A 19,744-nucleotide genomic window follows, 5' to 3' on the forward strand; every position below is an offset into this window, starting at 1 on the left:
GAAACTACATGGTTCTCTGTTTCCTTTGAACCTTTAGCAAAGCCTTGCTAACCTTTTATCCTTTTCTCAATCCAGCTTCAAGGTTTGGTCCAAGAAACATTAAGAAGGGAAAGAGCTCTCTTGAGCCACATGGCAGGGCCGTGGGGACTGGAGGACTCAGCAAGAAGATGGAAGTGACTGTGAAGCGGCGGGGGGGGGGGGGGGGGGGCGGGGGGCATTTTTAAATGGACCTGCTCTACCAGGTGCCAGATAATTTCCCATTTTCCTAATGTATTCACATAGTTCCCTACCACTTTCTATTTTGGGTATTGACACTATGTTCTTTCTCAGCCTTAGCTAATCACCAAGAACTTTGGTTTTTGTTCTCTCAAAACCGCCAGTAACTTTAAAAGCCACCCACAGCATACACAAATAAAGCCAGAGGCTTAAGATATTCTGGAACAAATAAAATTCTTAGGTGAAAAGGTGACTTATAGAGTCAAAAAATATTTAGTAGTTACAACAACAACAAAAAATGTGATTTCTGAATAGCAAGAAGTGGAAGCTCAAGGTGAGAGAAGAGAGTGTGGATTTGCTTGTAGTTGTCGTTTAGTTTGAGGATTTTGAAAATAGAAAACACACCTAACAAAGTCATTGTCTCTAAGAATGATGAGTCACCTGTCCATTTCAAATGCAGGTTATTAACTTGGGGGCTGTAGACTGATTCCCTATATAAATTTACTCCTTTCATGAAAGGAATTTATAAACTCTTAACCATCAAAGGGGGCTTTTAAGTGAACAGGTTGTGCCAAATGGGCATTTAAAAATTTTAAAGGAAACTTCTGTTTATATGCTCAAGTAAATGGGATCTGTCTTTAGCCTTTTTTCCCCATGCCTCAGATTATTCTATTTAGGATTTTGATCCTGTCTGAAGCCAGAGGTGGAGAAAGTCCCTTCCAGGGTTCTACCCAGGTTCTGGGGCAGATAGTTATGCAAATGTTGGCTTCTCCCTATCCTCAGTTCTCTGCAGGGAGAAATCATCAGACCCACCATCCTAGGATGTGATGCACATTCTGGGTGGTCCCCACATAACACCACCGATGTCGCTGATAATCCGGACGTCGGGTAACACTCTGACATTAGCTTTATCTCTTCTAGCTGAAGCGTGAAATTTTCTCGCGTGTAAGCTGTCGTGGCTTCTGTCTCTGCGGGGACGCAGCTCACGTTCATCTTCCCTCCCTGCCGGAAAAGCTCCTTGCTCTTGGGGGCACATAGTCCTGGGCTGTGCAATCAGCCGACCAAAGCTTCCCTGAGGACTCTCTAGCTGATGAGCTGAGCGACCACCTGAGGCCAGTAAGTTTCCTAAGACGATTTTCTTAAATGGACCAGCCTGTCTTTAAAAGAAAATAAAAGGGGGGGGGGGGGCGGCAGCGAGCCTGAGAAGTCTTCGGCAGCCTTTCTTCCCACACTTGTGGTATCACAGCAATGATTCACCTCAACACAGGGCGGCAGCTTCCCTAATTAGCCTGGAGACGCTCCGGACCCACACGGTTATTAAAAACAACAACAACAACAACAACAACAAAAACTTTTACTTTTATTCAAACGCACACTTCCCACCCACTGCGCCCACTCCCTTCGGCCCCGGGTTCTGGGGCCGCCTGCTTTGCGAGGCGGATCCGGAGCGCCCCAGGCCCCGCACCGTCGCCCGCCAAGCCCCCTGGTGACCTGGAAGGTTGAGCCTGGAGTCGGGCCGAATCTCTCCCCTCCAAGGAGCGCCGGGCCGCCGGGGCGTGGACTCCTCGTCCTCCAGGCCCGTCGGGGTCGCTGGTGGACCCCGACCTCGCCAAGGTAGGGTGGCCTGGCTGGGAACCCCGACAGCGCCTCCGCGCGGGCCGGCCGAAGGAGGGCGGCGGGAGCAGCCTCAGGGTGGGGAGTGGTCCCGGCCGGGCGCTGGGGGACAGCGAGGGCCCGCCGGCGTCTTTCCCCACTAGCAGTTGGCCGTGACACGGCCGGCGAGGCGACTCGGCGGCGGCGGCGGCGGCTGCAGAAGCGGCGCGCCGCGGGGGAGGTGCGCGCGGCGGCCACGGGCGAGCGGAGCGGCTCGGCGCGGCGTCCGCCCCCGCCGAGCCGAGCCGAGCCGAGCCGAGCCGGCGCGTCCGCAGCTGGGAGCGCGCGCCGAAGCAGGCAGAGGGCGGTCCGCGCGAGGGTCGCGCCCGCGCCCCGCTCTCCGGCTCCGGCCCGGGACTGTGGCGAGGCCAGCGGCCACCTGCTGCGTCGCGCCGCGGGCCTCAGCGTTCCGGCGCGGGCGACTGAGAGGTTTCGGGCGGGGTCCGCCGGGCGCGCGCGCTCACGGCAGAAGCCTACCCCGTACCCTGCGGACGGTGTCCCTCCTGCGCTTCGCCGAGCCCGCGCCAAGCTCCTGCGCCAGGTACCGGGGTGGTTCGAAGCGGGTTGGCGGCGAAGCGTACGTGGGCCGACGACCGGGTGGCGCGGGGAGACCCGGGCGGGAGCGGCGCAGAACGAGTCGCGCGCGCCCCGTCGTCGGGCCAGGTGTGGGACAGCCAGGACGGAGCCCACTCGGCCAGGTGCCCCTCGGACCGGGGGTTGGGGGCGCGATTCCCGCGGCCGCCTCTTGGGGCAGGGCGGGCACTGGCCGAGGGGAGCAGACGCGCTCACCCAAGTGCCCGAAGTTTTCCTTTGCTCACTTTGCTGGACTTAACTTTGAATTGTGAGGTGAAGCTTTTCAACTTTAAGAAAATACAGGAACAGGAAGACGGTCTTGCCGGGTTTGAACTGTTAGTGTACGAAGTATTTGTGCCTGCTGTCTCTAAAGGCCATTGCAGGAGAGATTAGTGGACAAATTCATTAACTTTCTTACGCTCTAGTTAATGGTTTGTTTGTAAATAGGTTTTAGGCTTCTATTACAAGCTACCAGTAAGCGATTTGGGGTTTGATCTAAGAAATATTCAAATTAGGGGGTATGATTTTTTTTTAAATCATAGTTGACATGCAATGTTATATTTCATAGTTGACATGCAATGTTATATTAGTTTCCAGTGTACCACATAGTGATTCGACAGTTGTGTATGTTATGCAATGCTCCCCACAGTGTTCAAATTTTAATCGATAAAATAGATCTTGAACAGATGCTTCATATCAGGTAGGGCTTTAATTTGAGGTTAACAAGTGATCCGAGCATAGGTAGTTACTCAAAGGAGCTAACATTTGGCTTTTGAAATGCAAGGAAAAAGGAATGCCACCGTTTGAATTGGACCTGTGTAGGTACAGGCTGACAGCTGGCATCGTGTCACTGTTGAACACTTAATTTTGAGCCAGGAAATTTATCAAGTGGGAGACAAGCAGCTGTGTGATCTTTCAGAGCCCACCCCATACCTTCTCAAGCTGGTATCTTAAAATATCCTACTCTCTTATTCAAGCCTGCAAGCTTCCTTCATTTACATAACACATGCTGGGGACCACGGAATAAATCTCTTAAGACCTCTGGTCTTCAACCTGGAACTCAGCAACCCCCCCTCACCTGGATTTATGGAGCATGATGGTCACTCATAAGAGCCCTTTGAGATTATTAAATAGTGAGGGGAAGCATCTGGAGAGGGCCCCTGCAGTGGTATCTGGGATCCCTGTCTTTGGGGGCTGGTGGAGAAGGGTTGAAGTGGCTGGTTTCCTGGCTCTGCCCTAGTGCTGTGGTGAGCCATGTTGGAGCCTGAGGCAAAAGGAAAAATCACTAATATGAATCCTGTCTTTATTCAAAATTGTGATATTTAGAACAATGTAGATTTTGTGTTCATTTGATGTTTTAAAACATTGCATTAAAATGTTTCACCTTGGGGAGTTTTTTGGTATCCCCCTAAATATTGTGCCTGAGGTGCATGACTCACTTTCCTCACTCTAGTTCTAGACTTGCCTGTGAGTCCAGTTTCTTAACCTCTGCAAGCATCAGTTTCCTCCTTTATAAAATTTTTTAAAAAGTGGACCCTCCAGGGGCACCTGGGTGGCTCAGTGGGTTAAGCCGCTGCCTTCGGCTCGGGTCATGATCTCAGGGTCCTGGGGTCGAGTCCTGTGTCGGGCTCTCTGCTCAGCGGGGAGCGTGCTTCCTCCTCTCTCTCTCTCTGCCTGCCTCTCTGCCTACTTGTGATCTCTCTCTGTCAAGTGAATAAATAAAATCTTAAAAAAAAAAAAAAAGTGGACCCTCCATAGATGATGCACAGCTTACGCACGACATGGGCTGTTGCATAGGACTAGCCATGGAGGGACAGTGACGGGTGGCTGTTCTATTCGTATGGCCCCTCAGCCTGCTCATTTGAGCTAGTCACTGAATCCTGCTGAGTCTCAGTTTGCCGTTCTGCAAAATGGGAGTAATAATAGCCAGCTCACAGGGATGCTGGCGGGGTTCAATGAGAATGTGTGTGAAGGCACTGGCCCTCCTGGAGGGTAAGTTTTCTGTGATGGCTTGGGGGCCTGGATTTTCCTTGCAAGCTTGCAACCACTTGCTTTTCCTGTGGAGGTTGTGCCTTGCCATACACAGACACTCTTAAATTCTGCTTGTGTTGCACGAAGACCCTTCAGAAGCAGCTGAACCAAAGTAGAAATGTTTCCTGTTGAGGGTTTATTTTGGAGTGGTGAAGTTCACCAGCCGCAGGTCATACTATGCAAAACATTTTATAAGTGAACTTAATTTTGCTACTGCAAACAAAATGACTTTGGTTCCCTTTTGGTATATTTAGTCCTCATTCATGATTGTAATTTTCTTGAGCCAAAGTCAAGTAGTATTATCTCAGTCACTATCTAGCTTAAAACAGCTTGTCCCTTGGGAGTCAGTGTCTCAGTCTGTGTTGGTTACCCTTGGGGGCCCCTTCTCCCCACAGGTGGTCTCTGGTCACCAGGAGAAGGTTGTAGTCACATCAGGGTGTGTGGGAGAGTGGCCTCTTGCCAGTCATCTGGTCCTCTTGCTGTCCTCTGGGGAGTTTCTCCTCCTCACAACTGGGCCTCCTTTCCCTGTGTAGTATTTTTTGTTTTGTTTTGTTTTGTTTTTAAGATTTTTATTTATTTATTTAGCAGACAGAGATCACAGGTGGGCAGAGAGGCAGACAGAGAGAGAGATGAGGAAGAAGGCTTCCTGGCGAGCAGAGAGCCCGACGCGGGGCTCGATCCCAGGACCCCAGGATCACAACCCAAGACGAAGGCAGAGGCTTTAACCCACTGAGCCACCCAGGCACCCCTCCTTTCCCTGTTTGTAGAGGATGGTCCGGCTGCGTTTCCCTGGGCTAAGCCACAGCTGGGACCTGGTTCCTGCATCTGGCCTGGAGCTCTGCACACTCTGGTTCTCTTCGAGGTCTCTCCTGGGCACATGAGAACCTGCCCAAGTTGGGAGGCACTATATGCTAGGCTTCCATTTCCACTGTCCCAAGCTGTCCCCAGTGTTCCCAGTAGAAAGCAGGATGAAAACTTCCCATACTTTCTGTGTCTCCCTCAACCTACAAGAGATTTTTCTTCCCTTACTACCCCTTCTCCTCTGGGCAAGGTGCACAGGAAGCGGGGAGAGGGGACTCTGTCCCTCCAGGTTCCTCTTTTCTCCGTACCAGTAGAGCTTTTTAAAAAAAATTTTTTTAAGATTTTATTTTTAAGTAATCTCTGCACGCAATGTGGGGCTCAAACTTACCACACTGAGATCAAGAATTACATGCTCCTCCACTGACGGAGCCAGCCAGGTTCCCCGAGAGCTTTTTTTTTTTTTTTCTTTTCTTTCTTTTCTTTCTTTCTTTCTTTCTTTCTTTCTTTCTTTCTTTCTCTTTAACTTGTGGGGTTGGTCTTCATTAGGTCATACCTTCTATCATCTCTTCATTATAGCTTAGAATAAAACTTTGGGATCAACCCTTCCAAGCTCTCCTCTTGATATGCAGAGGGAATTAAAACATCTTTTTCTATTACTCCCCCCCCCCCCCCGTTCCTTGGGAAAAATCAGATGCATCCTGGTGGGTGTGGGAAGGAGTCAGGAAGGAACAAACTGGGAAAATAGAGAAGTTGTTCCCTTCCTCTCCCCCTTCTTCATCTTTCTGGCAGGCTGACCTGGGTTATGTGTGCTGGACTTCCTAATATGTGAAAGCTCTAGGACCCACTGGAGATGCCAGTGACAGGCTGGGAGGAAATGGGGAAAGAGCAGCTTTGAAGATTTGGTGGTGGGTGGGAGAAGAGACTAGCTTTTGGCTTGCACATTACCTAGTCCAGCCCAGTGAACCAGTTTCCTGTGGATTAGTGTCTTTCAAACGACCCCCCCATTTATGTTGCTGTTTCTTCGTCATCAGAATGATGTGCCGTGTACTTGGCATTTACTAAAAGCATAGGAGAAATACAGTAAAATCCAAGTCAAAATTAGTTGCTTCTTCAGGAATTATTTAGAGAATAAGATTAGCCTTTAGGAAGCCTAAACCTATAAAGCTAAGCTCTGGGTTTTGTTCAAGTTCGGTGGAAGGTGAAGTAATCAGGAAAGGCTTCTTGGAGGAGGTGACCTTAAGTAACATTAAGACTTAGCCACACATGGGGACCCTGGGTGTCTCAGTCAGTTAAGTGGCTGCCTTGGACTCAGGTCATGATCCTGGAGTCCCTAGATTAAGCTCTGCATCAGGCTCCCTGCTCAGCAGGGTGTCTCTTTCTCCCTCTGCCCTTCACCCCGCTCATGCTGTCTTTCTCTCTCTTTCCGTGTCTAATTGATAAATAAAATCTTAAAAAAAAAATATTTAGCTACATGGATATGAGATTAAAGAGAACTTTCCATGAGAAGTTCTTGAGTACCTAGAGACAGGCTTTCCACCCCGGGATCCACTTGTGGCTTGACCCTTCCTGGGGTCATGCTTATCCCTTTTGTTGTCTAGGTACCTGTAAACACTGGCATAGTTACTGTCATTTGTAGGTAAGACAAGAGGAAAGGGTGGCATTCAAAGTTCCTTGTGTTTTCTCTACACAGTGGAAATCAGAGGAGTTTCCAACTAACCCTGTTTTCTTAGATAGATATTTATATGTAGAAAATACTTTTAAACTTTTAGGTCAGGTCAGTGGTCCTTGAGACCCATTTGTAATTCTGAGGAATTACCTGAGAATTCTTTGTATTGCTTTAACAGGCTATCACCTAGAATTCTGAGCTCAGCAGATCACGAACCAGAAGATGCCATAGGAATTTAGTGGCTAATTGACACGAGACAGGTGTCAATTAGCCACCCTCCTCACTGGTGTCAGCCCCTGACTCCATGCAGACCTTTGCATTGTTCCTGTGCACATTCCTGGGAGGAAGCACTTTCGTGTATTTTCCTTCTGATTAAGGTATCTGTGAAAAGAAATTACCAAAGCTCCTTTTGAAAGGTAAGGAGTAGAAAGTTATTTATTTTCTCAAGCCTCTTCCTGGCCCTGGTGAGTGAGGCCCATTTGTAAACATATGAAGTTTGAGAACTTCCAGAATACTTGGCCTCACCTCTGAGGTCCATACACCAGTCTTTCTGGTTTCTGCCCACCCCACCACCCCATAAATTTTCAGGTCTGTGGGAGGCAATAGAAGCTTTAACTGTGGTGTGCAAGTTTCCCAAGAAACTGCTCTCAGAACAGCCGTCCTGAATGTGGGATATGAAAATGTCAGAGGAGTTTTGCTTTCTTAAAGCACATGGTCCAGACAAGGGTCACAGTCAGGGCTCTGGTCTCAGCTATGCCATGAAGAGTCCCTGCAACCTCGGGCATCCCAAGAATGGGGTGGGGGGTGATACACACACATACACACACACAAGCATCACTTGAGGTACTGTATCAGCAGAAGAAATGTTTCATAAATTATTCATGACTCTTATTCTTCCATTATCTTTTTTTAAGAAGGTACAAGGACACTTATTGTACTTCCCAGTTAGAACCCCCTAATAAGTACCCTAAAGCAATAAAGGGTCCTTCTGCATCCAAGACCTGATGGCATTGAAGGAAGATGGGCAAATCTGCCGAGTGCATCTGAGCAGAGCTGGTGGTAGATGGCACGTGGGAAGCATGCAGTGAGGAGGAAGGGGAAAGGGACGCGGAAGGTAGCACAGGTAGGAGAGGGTGCGAGCTGGTGGAGCCTCAGCGCTGGAGTCCTGGGGTACTCCATGTTCACATGTTCCATCCCTCTCTGCAGCCTTAGCTTGCCCTGCTCATGTGTGGTTAAAGTAGCAGAGTTCAGGTACTAGCAGCAGGTTGGCAAACGGGAGGTGCCCTGGGCCAGTTGTCTGTCTGTGTCTCTCTCTTTCTCTCTCTCTCTCTCACACACACACACACACACACGCTTGTTCTAGTGGCAAGACATAGGGACGAATCTGCCCTGCCACATCTGTGGCTCCCCGGTGAGCCTGATGAACTGCCATGGGTTAGAGGATCAGAATGGGCATCACTGATGGGTAACCAAATCGCAACCAATATTAGGTTCCTCATATATTTAGTCTCATGCATATGAATATATCATGAATATTTACTACCGTTATACCATTTAGTGTATCATGAATGTTTACTGTCTAGCTGCCTTGGGAGTATTTAGTGCCTCATGAATATTAGGTATCTTGTGTCTTTACACACCTTTCTATTTTGTTCAATACACACGTGCTCCCCTTACTGAGTTTCATCTGTACTAAACATACCTTACAAGTCATCCATCCCCTCTGCTGTCTTTTTTTTAGAATTGAATATTCTCAAATAATATATATTACATTAACTTAGTCTCTTAAAATCAGGTTCCAGGTTGAATATATCTTTGTGAAGCCACTGTCCCATCAAGACGGATGAGTCCAAAGTGCATGGGGACCTCTGGGACCAAGTGTAGGTCTGTATAGGCTCAGACAGCTTGCTCATACCCACTTCAGATTTGTAGACTGACGCTGAACTGCACGCTCAGGGCTGCTTTCTGTCCTTGGCTCCTCGGGAGATAAGTGCCCATGGGCCAGTGCCCACCTGTGAGGCTGTACATGCTGCTCTGAACCTTGGGCAGGTTAGCTCTTTTTGGTTGGTTGCCGCTGTGTGGCCAGACACAACATCTGCACGCAACAGGTGCAGGGACGGGGCCTTGGGCATGGGGCCCCTGCGGTCCCAGGGCCTAGGCTCAGAGCTGGGTATCTTGACTTCTCCCTACTCTTCTGCTGCTGGTGGTATTGGTCATGCCATGAGCTGCTCGGAAGCTCCATCCCCTCTCTGCACCTACTGTTCCCACCTGGTTTTAGTACCCCACTCCTCGTCCCAACGTGTGTTCCATCATCTCGCTTTAATACCTTAATTACTCATCTTTCTTTCTTCCTCTCCCCAAGAAGTGGCAGCAAGAACGTTTCTGTGGGTCCTTTTCTGTGTGGAGGGCTTAGGACTTGGAAGCCGCGAGTGCCAACTCCACTAATGGAAGCGAGGAGGAGGATGGGGTTTGTTGGTGGGTCAGACCCATGCACTTGACGTCAGAATCACTCGGTCAGGCCGCTTCACCTGGTGATTCACTTTGCAAACTGGGGTTGCTTCCACAGTGATCTGAAGCAGTCACAAATGTTTGGATGGTTGCTGGGTGTCAGCTGCATGCTCCACTGGAAACAGATCTCTAAATCACTGTGTAGTAGCATCTCCAGTATGCTCTCTGGGTCAGACAGGTGCTTGAAGTACGAACACAGAACATTTTGCAGATTTGAGTCTCTGTTTTCTGAGGCTTGGCCCATACCATCTTGTTTCCCTCATGGCTTCGTGAGCAAAGATGATTCTTTCAGTTGAGGTGTTCAGGTAAGTGAGGCTTCCCCAGCACCAGGTTTAGAACCGAAATCGCTGGGTATGTTTCGTGGGTCCTGAGGCATTCAGGGGCATCTCTTGGTGGTGAAGGAACAACTGCACACAGGACTCAGCCAGGTCAGCAAGCAGGGAAGGCCTAGAAGGCAGCAAACTTGGCGTGGAGCAGGCCTGCCAGCCGTCTGGAGTGCCGACCAGACTTGTGATTTGGCTCGTCACAGTCAGGCTGCTCTCTGGCTGCTCCCTCAAGTGGCATGAGGCCAGGAGCTACCCAACACGCGTCTCCACCACCCAGTGAACCCCAGGGGTGGAACATGAGGGGGCGTCTTGATAGGTTTGAGCGCGTATCCCTCCAAACTTCTGTCTGTGCTATGTTGAGTGTGTGTGTGTGTGTGTGCACACGCACAAAAGTATATCTTTGATACAAAGAAGTAATGTCTGTATTGTTTTGTGCTGCTTTTTCAGAATTAGTAGTATGTGTTGAGTCTCTTTGTCACATCGTTAGATGTTTCTCCTTCACATCATCTATGAGGAAGTCGCCTTGCATGGGTAGCCCCAGCTTACTTATCCAAGTCCTCTGTTGGATGGATGTTTACTTGGGTTATTTTCAACCTTTTTTCTCTTAGTAACAGCAGGACAATGAACATCCTTGTCCACGCTCTTTAGCACATTTGTCTGGTTGGGTCCTTCCAAGTACTAGCTCATACGTAGATTTCCTGTGTATGTACCTATCTCCTCCTTTGATATGTCCTGCCTGGAATGATCTTTCTTCACACTAAAGGTTTATTTATTTATTTATTTTTGGTCATCTTGGTCAACAGTGGTTTAGCATCTGTGTTATTCAGGACTTGCTCTAGTTAGTTTAGGCAGAAGAAGATTTAATGCAGGAAATTCAGGGCTGACAGAATTGTTAGAGGCTTGGCCCTTGGCCAGACCAGCAAGAGTGACCCCCAAACCCCCTCCCAAACCAGACCTGTTCCACAGAGTTCCCTCCTTCTACTCTGTGGATATCCATGAAGTAGGGGAAGAGGCTCTGGGACTTTCACCACTCACCCCCACCGCAATTCTCCCATGGGAAAACCTGATGCCTCTATTTAGCAGAGATGCACAGTAAACTACTCCATGTGGGGGGCCTGGCAGGCAGGGAGGCTAGGAAGTGTGGTCCTTGGTTTTCTAGCCTCCAGCAGGCTATATTATAAGCCGGATGGTGTCCATGGCATCTCAGCCTTTATTTGTTTTTCTAATGTTGAGCCTTTAATATCATATTTGATGCAGGCAGAGGTGAGAGATTCATAGACTGTAGCCACAGGCACAGTGGGCCTGGCCCCTGTCTCACAGAATCCATCATTCTTCTCTCACAGAAGGCCCAGAATCTTTGACGGATAAGGTTTTCATTTCAGTCCCTGCTGACATGAGCCCCAGCCTCCTTCCTGCTCTTTCTCAGAAACCAGATTAGAAGCTTCCATGGCCTGAGCTTTGTTCAAAATAGGGGGCAAAACAGCATGAAGCCACATACAAATAGTTCCTGCGCACTTGCCTGGTCCATAGACCACGTAGTTCAGAATCGGATCCCCAGAGTCCTGCCTCAGTAGGAGGGGCATGGGCTGTCTGGTTGTTTTCTTTCGGCACTGGAGACTCTTCACTCTCTCCACTCCTTTCCTGGCGGTGTCACGTTCATGCTCAACAGCCCTCAGTTATTAGGCATGGGGAGGAAACACGAGTTAACATGCTGCTAAGTTAAGAGCCAGGTTGGGGGGCGCCTGGGTGGCTCAGTGGGTTGAGCCGCTGCCTTCGGCTCAGGTCATGATCTCAGGGTCCTGGGATCGAGTCCCGCATCAGGCTCTCTGCTCAACAGGGAGCCTGCTTCCCTCTCTCTCTCTCTGCCTGCCTCTCCATCTACTTGTGATTTCTCTCTGTCAAATAAATAAATAAAAATCTTTAGAAAAAAAAAAAAAAAAAGAGCCAGGTTGGTTGGTTTGTTTTTTCATGAGCCATAACTGATTAACAGCCAGTTGTTGAACCATATTTCTCTTTGCCTCTTCAAACAGGCTTTTTTGCATAATCACTATGAATTCAGGTGTTTGTAGGGTGCCAGGGCCCCCCTCTTAAGTGGATTTCTGTATTTTCAGTTGTTCAAGAAAAGCATTACTAAAGCATGGTTCCAGGAAAGACTGTGTCTTTAGCGACTCTGAGCCACTTGGTGGGCCTGGGTATTCTGGTGACTGATGGTGCACACCTTTCTGGCCCTAAATGGGCCCTCTTTCACTTATAGTCAGAGAGGGACTATTTAAAGTAAAGCTGGTGGCCCCTGACTCGAAGCCTCACAGTGGATGCTGGGCTTGAGGAGAGAAGAGCCCACCCTCCAACTCAAGGTGGGGTGTGACAGCCCTTGGGCCTGCCCCGGGGAGGGCCTAGTGGATCAGGTGTTAGAAACCCATCCAAGAAATCCATATCTTTTGAAAAGGGGAAAGTAATAGCCACTCCCTATATCCCAAGGGATCCACCTTGGATTTCTACAGCACCTTCCTTCTAGGAATTAAAAATAGGACTTAACTTATATTTAATCCTGTTTCTCTTTCTTTAATTTTGGGGGGTTGTACCCTGACTGTATATTATGAAGTAAACCAGAATAACAATTTTACCAGCAACAGATGTTTCTCTGTCAGTTCCTCCAACTATATAAAATGAGATTCTGAGGGGTGGGGCGGGCATGTAAACACTGGATGATCCAGGCTGCCTGTTGCATAATCCCACACACTCCTCCACTCCGCCACCGATCTTATAAAGTAGTAAAGTGTGAGTATGGGCGTATAAGAAGAGTCCCTTTCCAGCCCAGAGTCAGTGATGTCAGAGCCAGTCACTAGATTTACTACCTGTTGAAGGCCAGTGTTTCACCTTCTCTCACGGAAGACTTACAGTCACCCTGTGCCTCTTATAAATAAGGAAGCTAGGGCCCAGAGAAGTGAAGTACCTTGGCCAAGGTCCCTCAGCTAGTGAGTGAAAGAGTTGTGAACTCAGCTTCACCACCCACCCCATTTCTCTGAGAAGATGATTTCCCCTTGAAAACCACGCAGGCACTCACCCCTCCACTTGCACAAGTGCTGTGTGGTTGTTGGTTCTGTTGCTGTTAGCTGGAGCTCACACCAGTTAGCAAACACACCCAGGTGCTGTCATGGTTGCTTCACCACTTTCTGTTCTTATCCCCATTTTACAGAGGAGCAAACTGAGGCACACACAGGTTATAGGACTTACCTAAATTACCAGTACACAGTGGAGCAGGGATTTGAATCCAGTGTCTTTTCTCTCCTTTTTTTAAACCTGTCTTGAACGGTTAACTTGGCAATGGCAGAGAATTATCTTTATAACCACCACCCCACAGGGTTTTACTTATTGAGTGAACACTCTTGTCAAATTATTCCCTTGGGTGTGCACAGGGCCTGGGGCATGAGAGGGGCTCCTTATTCCCTGGGCAACTTCCTGCTGAGCCACCTCCCTGACTTACCACCCACAACTGGAGTCTACATGGAGACCCTTCTTCCCTCCCACCTCTCCTGGCCAGCCTGCAGCAGCTTTTGCAGGAAAGGAGAGGAGAGGAAGGTCACAGGTAGAGGTGGCAGGTGGAAGGGGATGGCTGGGGCCTGGGCTGACCACACCCTGGCAGGTCCCTGGCTGTTTGGGTCACCTTGAGCACAGCCTTGGGCTCCTTTTCCTCCTGCGCACACTGGGAGATTGAGATACTTGCTTCCCAGAGGTGTTGGGAGAAGTGAGAGCAATAGTTCATGTGGAAATGGCAGATACACTGTAACCAGTGGACAAGAGTGAGTTAGAAATGACATTTTCTATTAATTAAGCCCTTTATATTTCTAGTTAGAATAAGGCCTTGTGACTGGGGGCTCTGGGCACAAAGGCTGACTCTCCCATTCTCCAGCCGTGTGGTCTCTCAGTGCCTCTGTTCCCCCCCTGGGACTGGGGATGGGACTAGTACCCACCTCAGAGGGTAGTTGTGTGGACTGGCTGGAGTGCTAGTGTTGGTAATGTGCCTGGCCCATAGTGAGCACATACTTAGCCCCTTGCCACCTGAAGGAGTAAAAGCTAAATGGCTGCCACTGAGGTGGTCAAAGGCCAGAGAAATACAGAAAAAAATTAAACTTCCTTACAACTTACAGCCCATTGATAAGTCCTCGAAGTAGGTGGAGTGACTCCAGGAATTCAACTGCCTTGATGTTAATACCCTGCTTGTGCCCCTCTCTCGCTGTGTCTCTGTCAAATAAATGAATAAAATCTTAAAAAAAAAAAAAAAACTTCATTAGAGGCAAAAGGCAACCTTAGCTTAACGTTAGCCTGACCTCCAGGATCCTGTAAGTCTACTTTGACATATGAATATCCCTTTGGAAACTTCCCTTTATCTTGTCCTCCCCACTCCCAAGATGTATGTTGGCAATCATCCTCCAGGCATATGGCCCATGATACACTTCTGAAGGGTCTCATGACAAAGGGTTTACTGGACAGTAATAAATGACTTTTTCCTAACAACAGCTAACCCTCAAGGTTGCTTCCAAATTCCTTAGAGACTCAATGCTATCCCTAACCCCCTCCCAACTTGTAAGTATACACAACCCCAGTAAGGCTCTTTCTGTCCACGAATCCTAACCCCATGCTTTAATAAAACCACTGTTTTTTGCACTGAAGGTGTCTTAAGAATTCTCTCTCTGAACCCCAACATTTCACAACATTACCATCTGTGAGAATAAAAACTGAAGAGGCACAGTGAGGGAGACTGGGTTGGAGCCACCATTGGCTAAGCAAGTATGGTACTGTAGGCACTATTAGGCACTTAAGGAATCTATTACCCCACTAATTCTGGAAATAACATTGAAAAGCAGAAATGATTATCTCTGTCTTAAGGTGAGGAAACTAAAGCTCAGGGAGGTGAAAGTGATAACCCCATCCCGCCCCGAGGAGACCTAGGGGACTGGGTCCCAAGTCTTTCTGGCTCCAGGGGGCCATCCTATGGGAACTGTTCACCATGTACCAGCATGATTAGCTGTAGGAGCAAACACTTCCCAAACATCATCTGTTCATGTTTCTCCCCCATTCCCAAATAAACACGTCTGTTGTGACATCGTGCTGATATTCTACCAGATCGTTTTTCTTCTGGTGGACATAGAGTCTTGTACAAAGTTATGGCTCCTTACAGCCAGCCATACTGGAATTCCCATCTAACCTCACAGCAGTGAGCAAGGTCCAGAATGGCCTACCATGGTGTTTGGTTTTGTAAAGGCTGTAGCTTCTCCTCTAAAGCCAGAGTGCCTGTTTTTTCTGAGAGTGAGGGTCCCTTTGTAACATCGAACAATTTGGGAAGACTTTCAAATGACAGTAACTATATTTTTGTGATCCATCAATGAGGGAAATATATGTAAACAAAAGCACACAATTTTGAAGCTCATCTTGATAACTTTGCATTTTATTAATCACATCTATACGTATTGAAGAAAAATGACCTGTATATGTATGTGATGTAATATCGATGCCTTTTCCAGATAAAGCTTGTAGAACAGGGAGTCACATGTAAAGAACTAAGGATATATGTTTGGAAATTGCATATCTGTAGCCATTTTTTAAAAAAAGTGGTTGTACCCTTTTGCAGTTTACTTTTTCCTGGTGGGTACTTTGCTTGCAATTTCAGTATGTTCCACCTGGGGGTACCTGGGATTAGGATGCTTCCACAGGCTTCACAGCAGTGATGGGACCAAGTGTAGTTTTCTCTTCCCGAATGTCTTCTTTTTAGGACAAAAATACTTTAGTTGCAAAAAAGTGTATAAATTAAGAGAATATTGTCTAGAAGAAGTAACCAAACTTGAAGACAAATTTAAAAGATGTAGCAGACTGAATAACACCCTATTTCCAGTGATTATTTTTTTCTAATAGTTTTCTAATAGAGCTTAGTTTTTTCTAATTCCATATTTACTTTTTTCTTAGCTCACAAGCATTAAATCAATCCAAACCATTGGCCCCTGCACTCCTTCCACAGGGTTTAAGGTGTCACAGCCCAGTATAGCTTTCATATTAAAATTATACATATTGTCTTAGCCACTTGGGGACCATGAGGCACCTCAGACCCCTGACTTTCCCCTGGACCCCAGCAGAAGGCTCTGTCTAGGCCATGTTTTTCCCCTTGTAACCCAGTCTCGAAGGGTATCTTGGCCTCCTCTTCACCTGTGAGAGAGAGCTGGGTGTTGAGCTAGTTTGAATATGAAATACACAGCCACAAGAAACTCAGTTCATCTGGTTAAAGTTCAGTCTGTTTATTTTTCAGGGCTCTTTCAGTACACACTTATCAGGGCCCCTGTGAGCTCCCAGCCCATACAGTAGCTCTGGATATATCCATGTAAGTGCAGCAGAGGTGTCAGATGAGAAGAGTGGATTCCCCTAGGGCAGGGTCTGTGGGGTCTCGGTGGTCGAGACCCCAGCCAGGCTTGAGCGGGGTCTGCCACGGGGAGTTTCGAGGGAACTCTGCTGGGCTCATGGTCAGATGGGGCTGACTGGCGCACTAGATATGGGAGGTGTGATGCTGAGGGTCTGTAATAGTTGCAGGGGACCACAGAAAGTTTTTAATTTCTTTTAAAATCAGAAGGGAACATGAACTTTAGGTTTGACAAGTTACATAATTGTCTTTATGCTGAGGCAATTGTAACATGTACTTCCTAATTGCTCTTTAATAGAGGAGAGGACCTATATAGGCAAAGGTGCCCGGAGCCCAGAGAAGTCATAATGTGGCCCTGGGGTGGCAGAGTGACTGGCCTGGGCAACAAGTATGACAGAGGGACCTCCTGATTCAGGGAACTGCCTGAGCAGAGTCACACAAGCGGGGATGACCAGGGTAGGGTAGGGACCACTCAGTGGCCTGAGTCAGCAATGCATGAGTGCGGACTGGGGCTGGAGGAAAGCAAGGACCCGGCTCCACCTTGGCCACAACCTGTTCATCAAAGGCAAATAGCCCTTGGGTTTGCATCCAGGTGTTTGTGTACCTCAGGCTCAGATGTCCCTGGGAGGGACATTCTGGGGAATTTTAGGACTTTCAGAGTATTATCTAAACCCAGAAAGGTTGGCTTTCTCAAATGTGGGGTACTTTTTTTGGTCTTAGTCCCAACCTGGTCCCTTGGGGGTGAGACACACGCCTTGGAACATGTTTCCTCATCTATAAGTTGGGACAGTAAGCTATACAGGTTTGCTGAGGAAATGAGCTGATTCATCCCAAATGCCTTCCCAGCCTGGTGCCTCGCCTCTGGGCACTGTCAAATGTTGGTTTCCTTCTCCTTCACTCATAGGCTTTGCCTCGTTCGGGGCAGGCCAACAAGGTGGAGGTGGGCCATGCCTCCCTGGGGCGTGCCTTGGCCAGGTACCAGCACCACTTGCAGCTGCCCCAGCCTCCCCTACCAGGCTGACTCAGGAGGTCTGGGTGGGACCATAGCTTGTGTTTAACAAGCTTTACAGGTGAATCTTCTGTGTGGCCGGGGTTGAGGCCTTTGGCCTTCACCGGAGCATGTCTGGGCCATGGCTTGGCAGATTTGACTTCCAAGACAGGCTCTCACCTTCTTGAGGGAGGGAGGAGCCCCAGACCTTCTGGGGAGAGTCCAAGAGGGCAAGACTGAGCTGGCCTGCATCCCATTCACTCTGGGAAGGCACAGGAGCTCCTTTGTCCTCAGCCCCATGGGCCTCCCTGTCTTCCTGGAGTACTCCTTCCTTTTGGCTTAAGGAATGAGCAGAGACGAGCAGCTTCTGCACACCCACGTTTCCAGTTTCCCTCATCTAGTTTGTCAACACACGTTTGCTGCAGCCATGTGCATGGCACTATGATTTGAGGCAGGGGAGCTTAGACATGGGTCAGGCCTTCGTGGCATCACCTGATAGAACGGAGACATGTGAACACCCCTTATCATAAAGGAGATGGAAATAGGGGCTCCTCCACAAGATGCCCACCTCGTGGGGCTTAATGAGTTCGATTACAGAGGTAGCACTGTGGATCTGGAGGTGTGAATGACACTTCCACAGTCAGGGAAGCACGAGGGGACGAGGGGTGTGACGTGTGGAACGAACCAAGTCTGATGAGACAGGACATGGATGGTGTGGAGGGATGAGGTAGGCTGGAGAGTTTACAGAAGTAGGCTTCAGCTGAACAGGGAAGGTGGGCTCCTTGCAGGGGTCATGGCCCTGGGGGTCAGGGTGATCCCTCAGTAAGGGCTTGGAACCAGCCATGCTTGGCCTGGGGGACGTCGCGGAGACAGCGCCTTCATGTGGAAATGTGTGTGTGGGGAAACTGTTTCTCTCCTGACAGAATCAAAGATGGCAAACGTAGGGAGGGCATGTCCTAGGAACTGTGTAGAAGCTGTATGCAGAACACAGTCAGTTAGCGCTGGAGACACAAAAGGGGCATTGTGTAAACAAAAATGTTCAGTGTGCTTCTGGGAGGGAGGGATCAATACTTTACATATTTAAGTTGTTCCCAAATTATGGATTTAACGCAGCTCCCAGCCAGGATCTGGGAGGATGACCCACCAGATAGTAAAACATTATAAATTTGTCATACTTTAAACGTTTTGATATTGAGATATTAATAGAAAACATGTCTGTGGAACAGACTAGAAAGTCCGGAAAACAGAAGTTAACAGATACAGTTGATATTTAACCACGTGGGGAAACCATCAGTTCTCTCAGTCATCAAACCTCAAAATATATTCCCCTAATATATTAAATTTATAAATGAAATTATTAAATTCACTTTAAGCATATGAGAAATTATCGGATGAGAAACATCTTTCGATATATGATGCCAGAGGCAGAAGCCACAATGCCACAATTGTTTTGTTTATTCGTCAGGGAAAATAAAAATTTCAGTTTGCCAAGAGAAGAAACCCAAAAACAAAGTCAAAAGTCAGTTGATAAACTAAGAAAAAACTCCTGTGATGTGTATGACACATACTCTTTTATGGAAACAAATCTAAGAATTGATACGAAGAAGTCTTATTACAAATGAACTTACTGGTAGGAAAGTGGGCAAAGGATATGGATTTGTTGGTGTTTTTTTTTTATAAAGATTTATGTATTTGAAAGAGACAGCGAGAGCGTGTGTGCACACAGGAGCGAGGGGGACAGGCAGAAGAAGAGGGAGAGAAGCAGACTCCCCACTGAGCGGGGCTCCATTCCAGGACCTTGAAATCATGACCTGACCTGAAATCAAGAGTCACACGCTCAACGAGCTGAGCCACCCAGGCACCCCCTGTGGCAGCAAATGTGAGGAAGGTCAGTCTTACAGTAATAAAATAGATGCATGTGAAAATTAGGTACTAATTTTTGCTATCAAATTAGCAAGTTTTTGGTGTATATTGTTTTTGTGAATAATGGTGCTCCGCACAAGTGGACACGTGTGGCAAGGACTCCCCTGTGCCTTTAGAAAGGGATGGTAAGAGCTCTCTGCCAAGCGGCTTTGGCAGAATGTCCCAAAACCCTTAAAAGAATTCATCCCTTTATCCTGGTGATTCTGCTTTTAGGAATTTTTCCCCAGGAAACAATGAACTCTGCAGTCAAAAAGTTTCTGTGCAAGGATGCTCCTCACGGTGTTATTTATAAAGATGAAAATTTGGAAGCAACTTAAGCATCCAGTAATGGGAAATGAGTCATTCTCATGCCAGAGTGTGGTCGAGCCCTTGAGAGCTTTACTTAGGATGCTTGGTGAAGGGAGCTTCATGGTCTAAGGCTAAATGGAGAAGGCTAGAGCTGGTGGCTAGGATGGTGGCTAGAGCTGGAAGGGAAATGAAGGGAGAGAAGGACCAGAGGGAAAGAGCTGGGGGCCAGAGTGAGAATGGGAGAGATGCTGGGTGAATAGGCTGGTCATCACATTTCCAAGACTCCCTTTGGCAAATTTTGATGGAATGGGTACTGGGTACATGGCACTGTCATTTCAGCTTGATCTGGTGCACAAGAGGGTTTG

The 19,744-nt window shown here is 48.1% G+C and overlaps 1 protein-coding gene across 6 annotated transcripts in view; it reads left to right on the plus strand.

The window, feature by feature from the left end:
• The first annotated feature begins 1,261 nt into the window (after positions 1 to 1,261).
• CRACDL (CRACD like) overlaps positions 1,262 to 19,744 on the plus strand; it is a 131,121-nt gene continuing 112,638 nt past the window's right edge. Inside the window, exons 1-2 of one of the 6 annotated variants that reach the window (XM_082746780.1) lie at positions 1,747 to 2,410; positions 7,119 to 7,356. The gene's annotated coding sequence lies outside the window, so the exon portion shown is untranslated. Of the gene's footprint in view, positions 1,333 to 1,587; positions 2,411 to 7,118; positions 7,357 to 19,744 lie in introns of those variants that run through there. The other 5 variants (XM_082746781.1, XM_082746778.1, XM_082746783.1 and 2 more) reach the window with 5 other exon arrangements.

This window comes from Mustela nivalis (assembly GCF_964662115.1).
Source record: "Mustela nivalis genome assembly, chromosome: 8".
Taxonomy (NCBI): Eukaryota; Metazoa; Chordata; class Mammalia; order Carnivora; family Mustelidae; genus Mustela; species Mustela nivalis.